Below are 13,822 nucleotides of genomic sequence, written 5' to 3' on the forward strand. Positions count from 1 at the left end.
GTCTAAAAATTCAATAGGTACCCTGATGGGAATGAAGGTAAATATTTAGCACAGTAGTTCCCAAATTCTCATCTGTGGATTGTTAACTGGCTGATCATGGAATGAACATCAGATAAGTTTCAAGTTTCATTCATGTTGTAGTGTTTGTCAATATTTTATTCATTTTATAGGTGAATAATATACTTATGAAAAAATCACATTTAGCATGTTTAGTCATTCATTTACCAGATTGTTTTCACCTTTTAACTATTGTGAACAATACTACTATAAACATTCATCTATGAGTTTTCATGTAGATATATGTTTTCATTTTTTTGGGTATACAGCTAGGAGTGGAATTGGTGGTTCATATGATAAATTTATATTTCATCATTTGAGGTACTTTGAAACTGTTTCCAAAATAACTGCAACATTTTATATTCACAGCAGCATTGAATGAGCGTTAGAATTTCTCCATAATCTCACCAACACTAGTTGTTAGTTGATTCTAGGTCATCTTAGTGTTTGTGATGTGGCATCTAATAACTAATAATGTTGAGCACCTTTTCATGTGCTTATTGGCCACGTATATATCTTCTTTAGAGTAATGTCCTTTCAGATCCTTTGTCCTTTCATAATTGGGTTTTCTTTGTATTATTGAGTCATATGAGTTCTTTGTATGCTCTATATTCAAATCCCCAGTGAGATATAGGGTTTGCATATATTTCCCTCCATTATATGGATTGTCTTTTATTTTCTTTTTGGTGTCTTTTGAAGCAGGAATGTTTTCCATTTCATTCTATACCATCTCATTTTTGCCAATACCATGTTGTCTTAATTGTTGTTTCTTTGTAATAAGATTTGTAATTGGGATATGTGAAATATCCTATTTTATATTTGGTTTTAAGTATTTTGGGGCCCTCCTGTGTCTCTTGTAATTCCACATGTATTTTAGAATCAGCTTGTCAATTTCTACAAATATGTTAACTGGGGTTCTGATAGTGGGACTGTTGATTCTGTAGATCAGTTTGGGGAATATTACCATATTAAAAATTAAGTTTTCCAATCCATGAAAAGAGAGTATTTTTCTTTTTATATAGATATTCTTTGAGGAATCTGGCTTTTGACCAAAAGCTTATGTGTAATAGTTTATGCCTGATCAACGAAAAATTAGAAAGGCAATACCTGGTAGGGCTCAGGGAAAAAAACTGTTATGCTCACACCAGACTTGATGCACAGCCAATATACTGCAGTCATTGAATAAAATTATAGTGAAGGAAGACTCAAGCACTTTTAAAAGGTCATATCTGCATGCCTAGCTCAGGCAACTCTTTTTGGAGGCCTCTTTACCCAGGGTCCTTAACCAAAGCATCTCTCAGGCACCTCTGCTGAGACCATCTTATTGCAGGGGAGTCCTTGAAGACACTTTTCTTCACTCCAATGCGGTACTTTTCAACTGTTAGCCATTCCTGTTCTTGAAGGAATCCACTCAAAAATTATTAGAACTGAAAGTTAAGTTAGCAAAGTTGCACAATACAGGATCAATATACAAAAATCTATTTATTCCTGTATACTTGGATGACAATCTGAAAATGAAATTAAGAAAAAAAAATTTCGTGATATTTTTTATCACTAAATTTGTCACAAAACTTATTTTTATCACAAAAAGACTCACCAGGGCAGGAAAGGCAAGTGATGAAAGCATAGAGCTAAAAGGTCTCAAGTGAGTGCTACAAATCAGTTCCAAGAATAGCCAATTCATTTGTGTAGTGATCTTTTTTGCATCTCACTTCTGGGTAGCATTTATGTCAATGTCAATGTAAATAACGAACAGAGAGAGGCTCTCTAAAAAGTAATATTTATCTGGGAATAGAGCATTGCACTGGGAATATACCTTCCTTAGTAAATTATGTGCATATTCAAGGAGGTAAAGGAAAACAAAGATTTTTGAGGAAGATTACATAAGTGTTTTGAGATAATTATCTTTGACTGCAAAGATCAATAATAAGGATGATGTTAGTTCAAGGTTGGACAGTCAGTTGCTGGGCAGATGTCCTGATAGAGCATTTTTTGTATAAGGTTGTAATGGCCTTTGTGCAAGGTTGTGGGTTTTGCTGAGTCTTTGGTGATTGTTTGTTTTGTTTTTTAAATCAGGTATTTATACATATAGAGAACCTCCTCTTCATAGTCTTCCCTAGCTCTATTTGTCATGTTATTTATTTAACACAAGTGACTCTATTTTGATTATGACAACTTTGACAGGTTATGTACTGGAAAGAACAGTTTAGATGTTAAAGATCAGGAATTCTGTTGGGGACATACTTAAATTGAAATGACTAGTAGACTTTCAAGTAGAGATGTTAGTAAGTAGTTGAATATATCAGTCTAGGATTTAAAGAAGAGATTATGGCAACATAAAAATTGGATACATACAGATAGTATTGAAAATCATGAAATAACATCACTTATGGATCATATATGAAACACATTTCACCAATATTAAACATTATTTCACAGTGTTAAGAGGTATATACTATGCATTAGATTTAAGGTAACAGACTAATAATGGCTAATTTATCAATTTAGAGATTGCTTAAAAGATGAACTGGGTGTTTTCTGTATAGATGTGACTTAGAGAAGAAAGGGGGTGTGAGAGCTGTTGCCTAGATTATTTCGAAGTTTAATGGTTGCATAGATGAGGAAAAAATAATGCAGAAAATTGACAGGTAGTTAGGGGTAAAATAGGAGGACAATTTCAAGAGTGTAAGTCTTGAAAGTGATGTGACAGAAGAAAGAAAGAGACTGATAAACTGGCATTTTCCTGAGAGACCAAAGGAGATGAGGACTAAGATCATTGACTATAATGTTTAGCAATTTGCAGATCATTAGTGACTTAAAGAAAATCATGGATTGGTGACAGAAAAATTCTGATTTGACAAGTTTTAAGAGAAAAGGGGTCGGAGGGAATTGAGAAGAATACGGATAAACAATTTTTTCAAAGTGTTTTCCTATAAAAGAAAACAGATATGATACAGTATCTGGAGGAGTATGTGACATCAAAAGAGACTATTTTTTTTAAATGGAAGTGATTATAGAGTATATTATTACATTAATTGTAATTATTACTGAAATTTTACAATATAGCAGAAAAATAGTATAATAGGTGAGATAATGCTCTTGAAGAGCCAAGAGGGGTATATGAATACACTTGTGGAGAGTTTGTCTTCAGGAAATTCAACCACAGCAACTTGAGAAAAAGAAATAAGGGCAGTAGATACAGAGATGTGGTGGTGTAACCTGTAAGTCTCTTTTCCTCCAATTATGAAAGTGCAGTAAGAAGCACAAAAATCTGCTGTGAAAGAAGTCAAGTCTTGTTGCTAATAGCCTAAAGAGAAAAAAAGAGTATTTTTGCATGTATAAACAGTTACTGAAAACCTATAAGTGTTGAGGGCCACTTTGGTAGGGTCTCAAGAGATAATTTATGGAACATGAATAAGAATTTCTTATATATACTATTTCATGTATAAAATTTTGCACTATGAACATAGATAATACATATCAACAATTTAGTCATATGGGGAATTTTATGTCCATGTTATGGTACACTATATAGATAGATATTGAGGCATGAAATTATTATGTAATATGTTATAAAGACCTGAAATCCTTACAGTGGGTATAAGGCTTAAGGGAATAAGGTAGTGTAATAAAATCACCACAGAAAATCATAGAACCTAAAAAAAAGGATGTTTTAGAAGAAACATTCTTTCAGTTTCTATGGATTTTAGAAGAAAGTATATGAATATTTTTGCAGATGTAATTTGAGTCCTGCTTCTAGAATCAAGTTAAGGCGGTAATTTACCCTTGTTAGTATAGTAGTAGTTTTCTTTGATTAGAGTTTAGATCACATGCAACATTTTACATAGTGGTAATCAAATTTTATTTTAAATGTATATCATTTTTAAAATGAAATTCAAACAAAAAATGCAATTAAAATAGTATAAATAAATCCAATATATTTTAGACCTTTATTTTTAAATACCTTAAAATTAGTAACTCTGAGTTGCAAAAAAATTATGTTTGTACAGAAAAACATTATTTACCTATTCATGTAAGTCATTGTTTGTCATATAGAGTATATTTTATAAAAACAGTAATATATTTTAAAATATAGATTTTCCTTGGAGAATATTATAAGAATTTCAGCTTATATAAAGTTAATTTCCTATCCCTATTATACCTAATGACTTTTCAAGTATTGAATGATTATTAGAATACTTGTTAAAAAATAAAAGTTCAAATTATTCCTTTAATCATTTATTATTTCTTTGTTCTGGTATTCTAATTGTTTTTTTATTTGTTTGTCTTGATATGCATTCCAAATACACTGAATATGTTTGGACAATTCAAATTCTAGGCTTCCAAATCCAAATTTCAGAAGGCATCTCCTTTATGTCTGGCCTACTGTCCAGAGCAGAAGCTGCTCAAGCAGTGAACTTTAATCCAAGTTCCATCTGCATTCTTATGATTTGGCCCATTCTTAGGGGAGATGACATGTCATATTCTCAACATACTAGATGCCAATTGCCTTCAGGATTTCGGGTGGACCTACTAGTAATAATTTGGATATATCAGCTTATAACTCGGAAAAGAATGTACAGCTGAAAATAGGAATGTGATGGTTATTTATCAGCATTTCAATTATAGTTTAATTCATTGTAGTGATTGATAATTCCCAGGAGAGAATGCAAGGAAACAGAAGAAAATGAAGTTCTATAAGAATAATATCTAATGGAATACTTAATTGGAAATGAAATATTTATCTTGCTAGAAGAAATAAGACAAGAGTTATAAGAAAGATGTATAAAAGTGTTTAATGCTAATGGCATTTTATTATCTCATTCAGTAAGGATTTTTTAGTTAATCAGTAATTTCAGAATAGCAGGATACAGGTAAAAGAGTGAACCAATGAAATTCTGTTTAAATCAGGCTATTTTTTTATTTTGAACAAATAAAAAAATGGAATATTATAGTTGAATGAGCTCACCTGAAAACATGCAAACTAATAAAAACATAAAATAAATAATATAAAATAAACCTAGTGTTGAAGCTCAATTTCACCCAATAATAATGGTATGTACATCGACAAGATTATCTTAACAATTATAACCCTCTTTTTAGAATGGCAAATCGAAGCTAATAATGGCTATCTCATACATTCTTTTCAAGACTGAATTAAATGCTCAATAAAAATTAGTTTCATTAGCTCCAACTCCATTACAGTTTATTTCCCAATGAAAAAATATGTACTTCAGTATTATGCTATATTTTTATGAATGAAAGAATATACATTCAAAAAGAGGTAGGCATTTATAGTCTATCCTAATTCTTTTAGGGATGACAAACTATTTTCTATAAAGGGCCAGATAGTAAATATTTTTGTCTTTGTGGACCCTATAATCTCAGTCACGACTACTCAATTCTGTTACACAAAAGCAGCTAGCAGCCATAGGCAATACATAATGAATGATCGTGGGTGTGTGCAATGAATATTGACTGAAAAAAAATAGCCATTGGCCAGATTTAGCACACAGACAGTGTTTGCACTTCCCTAGTATAGATGATTATATTTAGTATTAGACATTAAGCCACAATAATATTTAGAAAAGAAGCAATCAATATCATGTGCACATAGTTTTATTTTGTAATTGAAAGTTTAACATTAAAAACACCATGAGAAAAGCACCCAACATTTTAATTATTAATGGTAAGTATGAATTAATATTTGTACAAATAACTTGAATACTAAGTGTTTTAGTTAAGAGCATGTGCACACAGTGGTCCCTTCTCAGTAACCTTATTGAAACGGTAAATATGATTGCTCTTCCAAATCTTCTCCTATCTTATTATGATGCTCATTATTATTTATATAGTTATTAGGGGTATGAATTTTTATGTGTAGTAGCACAATAATTTTCAAAATTTATCTAGCAATTTGGAATCTTTGAATCACTGGGGAACCTGCATAATTCAGGTATTCTACTATACATTTTAATTATTATTAATATATCTTCAGATGAGATCCAGTGTATTCAGGATGATATGGTCATGGACACATGGAAATTAAACAATATGATTCTCCACAACAATTAAGTCAATGAAAAAATTAAGAAGGAAATTTAAAACTTTCTTGAAACAAATGAAAATGGAAAGACAATATGCGATATTCTATAGTAAAAATATAGACAAAAGATATGCATAGATATTTCTCAAAAGAATACATGAAAATTGCCAACAAGCTATGTAGAAATGCTCAATATCACTAATCAACTGAGAAATGTAAGTCAAAACTACAGTGATATTTCATCTCATCCCCATTAAAATGGCTTTTATACAAAAGACAGGCAATAACAAATGCTGGCATGGATGTGGAGAATGGGGAACCCTCCTACACTGTTGGTGGAAATGTAAATTAGTGCAGCCATTATGGAAAAAAGTATGGAGGTTCCTCAAAAAACTAAAAATAGAATTACCATATGATCCAGCAATTTCACTGCTGGGTATATATCCAAAAGAAAGGAAACAGCATATTGGAGAGGTATCTATATTGTTCTGTTTATTACAGTGCTATTCACAAGAGCCGTGATATGGAATAAACCTAAGTGTCCATCAATGGATGAATAAAGAAAATGTGGTACATATGCAAAATAGAGTATTATTTAGTCATAAAAAAGAACAAAATGATATCATTTGCCACAACATGGATGGAACTGGAGGACATTATCATAAGTGAAATAAGTATAAAGAACTGAGAAACTAATTTTGCATGTTTTCTTTCATATGTGGGAGCTAAAAACTAAATTGAACTCATGATGGTAGAGAGTAGATTGATAGTTACCAGAAGATGGGAAGGGTAGTGGGGAGGGAGTGGGGATGGTTAACAGGTACAAAAGTACAGGAAGAATGCGTAAGATCTAGTATTTGATAGCCAAATAGGGGCACTTTAGTTAATAATACTTTATTTTAAAATACTATATTTTAAAATAACTGAAAGAGTGGAATTGGAATGTTCCTAACACAAAAAAGGATAAATGTTTGATAAATTGGATATCCCAATAACCTTAATTTGATCATTACACATTGTGTGCTGTACAAAATATTACATGTACCCTATAAATATGTACAACTATTATGTATCTATAATAATTACAAATATATTGAAATTTGATTTATATTTGAGATAGATATGTATATATATACACATATATCTTCAGCCAAGTTAAAGTAAGTTTGATAATAGATACTTCTACAACTGAAAACTAAAAAATGAGTGAGCATTCCCTGCTTGTGTAAACCCATAAGTATAAATATTCCCTAACTCTTGAATAATTTTCCTTTCATTCTTTCACTCTATATTTTTATCCTGTGATACTGTGTTACAATGGGTTAATGCTTATGATTCTCAACTTTGATATTTTAGTTCTTTTTCCTCCCAGAGTTTTACAGTTTCATATGTTCAGCTTTCCATGGGAAATCTTATTTTAAATGTCTTTCCTTTATCTCAAACATATTAAATAAAGAATTTAAAACTCCTAATCTCTTGTCATTTCTTAAAAGCAAATGAGATTCCTTCCTATTCCTACTAATGACATTACCACTCTTGAAATTGTATTAACTTGAAATCTTAGCATCACTGTGTTATACAGTTTCGGGTGACTAACATAATCCTAATTCCCAATTTTCTTCTTCCTAGGCATTTTTCAATCAACCGCAGCTGTGTAACAAAGATATAATCTATTGAGGCATATGACATATAGTCAGAATACAAATAATCCTATTTGTATTTTTTTCTTTTTTCCTATAAAATAGATATCATAACTTGAGGGCAGAAATTATTCAGTGACCATGAAGACAGGCCATAAGAATATAAAAAACCTCAGTTCTAATATACTTGAGTCTTTAACAGCTAAACCAATGCTAATAGCCATCTACCTCCAGACTCACAAGAAATACAATCCTTTATCTGTTTAAGTCACTCTTGGCAGATTTTCTGTTATGTGCAGTGAAAACATACTAAGTGATTCAGTTGTTTTTCTTATTTTCCAACTTTTTGACCACCATCCGTGTTATACTGTTATCTTCCAAATTCTGTTGATTCTTTTCCCAGAAAAATGTTCTTATTACCATTCCCAAACATTTCACTCTGACTCACTTATTTAGATGAAACTTTGAATTATCCAGAGCAAACATATATGAAAGAAAAAAACCCATTTCAATCTATTATTATTAGGGTGACGATATGTCCTGATTTATCTGAGACAGCTAGTTTACACCTGGTTTGCTGATGTAATTATTAGCAGCATTGTTTTTCAACAGTCTTGGTTTTGCACAATAAATTATATTGTTGCCCTATTACTTAAGCACTTGGAACAATTTAATTACTATTCTTAATACCAGGTTCTTAAAAACCAGAGATACCATTTAGTGGACTAAAATGGACATAGTGACATTGCTCATTTCTTTCAATATCAAATGTTTGATATTGAATATGTGTTGTACATTAGACAATATTTAAATAACTTCGATAATATTGAAAGTTGTTCTTTTGTTTCAAAGGAAAGACAGCCATGAAATTATATCATTTGAAAACACAGGATTCATCTCACAGTGATTCACCTTCTGAATAGAACTCTGGCTTCTTACAGGATCTCCCACTCCTACTGCTTTCATCAGAAACAGGTATTATCCCTCACTTGTACATCAACATCAGATGTAGGTAAAATACAGGCTTATCTTGGTACAAGAAGTAAGTCCTAAAATCCCCTCTTTAGAAACTTAGATCTACTTAAGTTTAGCTCAGCTGCATTCTGATGCATAAAGAGCTAAAGTTTGCATTAGGGTTTAACAAAACCTTGGTTAAATCAGCAACGTACAGTTCAAAGGTTATTATGGTGCTCATTATAGTATATGTAGTTTATGAAAAAACTGGACTTTTGCTTTGTTTTCCCTTGGTGACTTGTGTGAGCTATCACAGACACAAATAACTCTCAATACAACCGATTCAATGACTCTTTTTCCCTTTATAATATCCTTCTATTTTCACTGTAGTTCTATAGTGACTAACAACTCTGTCAACTGTTTTCCAAATTGAAGCTAGATTTTGGAGAATATCTTCCTGAATATTGTCCCACTAGCAGTGTCGCCAATGCTATTGTGACAATCATCATGATACTGAACTTCTTTTTATATTTTGTTCCATGTATATTGCATTAAGTTTTTCCCTGAGAAATGTATAGAAAAATCAGAATCTTTAAAATGCTATTAATTTAGCTTTTATGCACAGATTCCAAAGTCTGGGTAATTCTCAGAATCAAGCCCAGATACCTCAGCTTGATGTTTGTAGTCAAGCACAATAAATTCCAGCCGTTGTACCAATTTTATCTCTCCAAATCTCTAAGACAAACCCTCATTCAAGGAAATGTTAATAATCCATTTTTATTTCTCATTTTAAAGTTTTACTCAAACTTTTTCCCCAACTGGAATATTTTCGTCTCTCATTTTGCTTTAATCTCAATACCTATCCATCGCATAACTGAAAAACTCCTTGTGCAAACATGGTCACCCAAATTTCTTTCCTCTCTGAGCCTAAAAGGACTGGGCCAGTATATTCTCCTTGAATTACTTTTTTGTGTTGCCTACATTTGTTTCCCAAATAGTTCCTAGAGACAAATTACGTATTTGCTTTGCTTCCATTTTACCAATTGTTCTAGAACAATAAATATGTGTAAAATGTTAAATGAGTAACTTTCAGTAAAAATGAGATAGAAAGATATAATGTTGGCCAAATTTAATGTGTGGATTTACAAAGTGTCTGTTCTACTCTATGTGTTAGCCTATATTTAAATGATATTGAATAAATGCTTTTCCAGTGTTTATTTTTAAGTCCTTTTTTTTTAATTCCTTACTTCAGATTACATACCCACGTAAAATGAAGGAACTATCTTCTTCTACACTATTTGTATCACAGGCAATAGTAGAGCATAAAATAGATGTGCGTTCTTCATAAATATTTTATGATCTCTCGTAGATAACTCTTCTCCATATTACATTCCCCAAGGGGCCAGAATTAGGTTCCCAATCTAGTAGTTCCTACCTAAGAAAGAGAGCTCATGCTGATTTTGATAACTGCTAGATCAGAAAGTGAATATGCCTTTCTCACTGCTGGAGACATTGTCTGTGACCAAAGGTTTTCCCATTTCCTATTGATGAACACATAGAACTCTCATTAACACCGTGGAAGTTATGCATGCACTCACCAAGGGGAGGTACCCCTTAGTGTTGAAAGATGAACATTCCTAAAATAAACTCCTTTTACATCTAAATTGCAACTTGCAGGAGGTCTCACTCCTAAGCTGCAGCACAAATAAAGAGGAAGACTCTCATGTGGATAATGAGTATATGCAAAATTCTTTAGTGAATAATCACAGACCTGGCTAAGGCAGGATGCATCTGTGCATGAATAATAACACTCTCAAAAGCTGTGCTGCTTGAAGCATGGTTTGTTGCTGTGCGTAAAAGAAATTAATCTAGGGATGAAAAGTTATTATGGCTCTAACAAACTATAAAATAAACTTAATGTAATTACATTTGAAATGTATTTAAGCATGTCACATAATCGTTGAATTTGAAGAAGATGATTCCGAAAGGACATGAAATACCCACAGTGATAATTATTTAACAATGTCTCAGGAAAGTATCTATTTAAAAACTTTGATATGACTAAAAAGTGATATACAAACAATAAATTATTCACATTTACTATGGGTAGGATCTGAACGTTTTCCCTTTGGTGAGTAAGAGCACACTCCAAAGTGGATTGGCCAAAACTGGGGTTTGTAGACAAAAATCTAACTTAAATAGATGGAAAGTAGGAATGGAGGTGACTCATGGACCCTTACATTGCTTCTCCCTCTCCTCTTTGTTTCCTCCTTTCTGGCTCTGATCTCCTGCTTATCTGTGCTCCTATCTCCTCCTTCATATTTGAGCTTTCCCCACTAACTCTCATCTTTTTCTTCTCTTGATAGTGTCCCTCCTCTTTTCCTGTATCCTCACCACAGTAAGATAATTAGAGAGCTAAAATTTTACATATTAATGAAAAACTGGGGAAAGCAAAAGTGTGTGCTTCCTCCTCACCATCTTCCACCATTTTCAAAGGTTACTGGAAAATACTCCCTGGAAGAAGAAACATCAGAATTATGAATAATTGATCATTAGGCTGGAGAGAGAAAATGGGAAAAAAAAAATCACGATATTTCAAACAGCATGAACTCAGAAGTGAGAGCAAATAATAACTCTGAGTTTTTCCATATTAATTTATAATTTATAATAAAAGTAGCTTTTGGCCTCTTAGGCTTTAAAACACTCTCTAGTATATTCCTTTAATAATCTGCTAACTTTTATTTTATATATACATATACATATATATGGCATCTACTTTTTATTGCTATATAATATTTGCACATGTTTATGGGGAACATGTGATATTTTGTTTTATGCTTAGAATGTGTAATAATCAATTCAGGGTATTTGGGGTATCCATCACCTCAAATATTTTTAATTTCTATATGTTGGAAACATTTCAAGTCATCTATTCTAGTTATTTTGAAATATATAATACATCGTTGTTAACTATAGTCACCCATACTCTACTATCAAATATTAGTACCTATTCCTTGCATCTAACTGTATGTTTTTACCCATTATTAACCTTCTTTATCTGTCCCTCCTCATAAACATGCCAAAAGACACTTCTCAGGGTAATGCTGAACTCATAGAATGAGTTTGGGAGAATTCTTCCCACCTCAATTTTTTGAAAGAGTTTGTGAGAATTGATATTAGTTCTTTTTTGAAAGTTTGTTAGAATGAAGCAATGAAGCCATCCATTCCTGAACTTTTCTTTGTTGGAAGCCTTTTTATTACTAATTTAATCTCATTACTAATTATTGGTTTATTCAGGTTTTCTATTTCTTCCTGATTCAATCTTGATCAATTTTATGTGTCCAGGAATTTATCTATTTTCTCTAGGTTTTTTAGCATATAGTTGTTCATAATAGTCTCTGATGACCTTTTATTCATTTATGGTATCAGTTGTAATGTCTCCTTTTTCATTTCTGAATTTGCATATTTAGGGCTTCTCTCTTCTTGATTAGTTAGTGGTATATCAATTTTGTTTACCTTTTTGGAGAACCACCTTTTTGTTTCATTGATAGTTTTTCATATTTTTTAGTCTCTATTTTGTTTAATTCCACTGTGATTGTTATTATTTCTTTTCTTCTGACAATTTTGAGTTTGGTTTGATTTTCTTTCTCTAGTTTTTTGTGATGCATCATTAGACTGTTTATTTGAAATATTTCTTTTTTTGGTGAGGGCATTTATTGCTATAAACTCTCTTGGCACTGTTTTTGCTGTGTCTCATAGATTTGGGTATTTTATGTTTTTATTTTCATTTGTTTCAAGTAGTGCTTTGATTTCCATCTTGCTTTTTTCATTGACCCAATGATCATTCAGAGGCATGTTTAATTTCTACATACTTGTACCATTTCCAGAATTCTTCCTGGTATTGATTTCTAGTTTTATGCCATTTTGGTCTGAGAAGATACTTAATATGATTTTGATTTCTAAAAATCTGTTGAGATGTGTTTTGTGATCTGATTTATGTTCTACCCTGGAAAATATTCTATGTGCTGATGAGAACATGGATTATATAGCTGTTAGATAAAAAATTCTATTAATGCCTAAGTCTGTTTGTTCTAATGTGCCATTTAAATCCAGTGTTTCTTTGTTAGTTATCTGTCTAAATAATCTGCCTAATTCTGAGAGTGGGATGTTGAAATCTCCAACTATTATTGGATTGGAGTCTATCTTTCCCTTTAGATCTAATAACTTTTGCTTTATATATCTGAGTGCTCTGGCATTGGGTACATATATGTTTAGAATTATATCCTCTTGCTGAATTGGTCCCTTATCATGACCTTATTTTGCCTCTTTTTACTCTTTTTGACTTATAGTCTGTTTTATAAGTATAGCTACACCTGCTAGCTTTTGGTTTCTATTTGCAAAGAATATCTTCTTCCATCCATTTACTTTCAGTATGTACGTCTTTACAGATGCTATGTTTCTTGTAGATAGCATATAGTTAGGTCATTTTTTTAAACCATTCAATCAGTCTATATCTCTCAATTTTTTGAATTTGCTTTCATAGAGTAAGACTTTTTCCTGAAGATGTGCATTTGGTGCTGATTGGCTTTAAATCTGTATGACGAAGTGGTATAATCTCTAAATGATTTCTTAGGCTGTATATATGTCAGTGTTGCTGTGGTTTCCTCAGTGACTTAGAGTGCAGTTGTTAACAGAACCTGGGGTGAGGTTTTTCTGGAGACTGGAATGCTAAGTGAGCCAGCCCGCAGGCCCCATTCATGGCAGCAGCAGGCTGAGAGTGACTGCCCTTGGGCCTTAGAGTGGTAGGCACTGGCACCACTGTTAGTAGATCCAGGTGGGCTGATTTTTGTATCTACAAGCACATTGATCAGGAGCCAGTAGTAGCAACAGTGGGCCAAGCAGGTACGTGTGACCTTGGGTCCCTGGACAGTGGACTTGGCATGATGTGATGGCAGTAGCAGTGGTAGGAAAACACTCTGGTTCCCAAGTCAACCACACTGGTGTTGGAAACAGTTGTGGTGGGCTAGTTGGACCAGTCCCCAGGCCTGCATGTGGTGTGTGCAGGTGGATTCTAGCCACAGTGAAAACAGCAGATTGGTGGGCCTGACCCCAAACCCCTGAAAGG

Source organism: Eulemur rufifrons, chromosome 4, assembly GCF_041146395.1.
Source record: "Eulemur rufifrons isolate Redbay chromosome 4, OSU_ERuf_1, whole genome shotgun sequence".
NCBI classification, from domain to species: domain Eukaryota; kingdom Metazoa; phylum Chordata; class Mammalia; order Primates; family Lemuridae; genus Eulemur; species Eulemur rufifrons.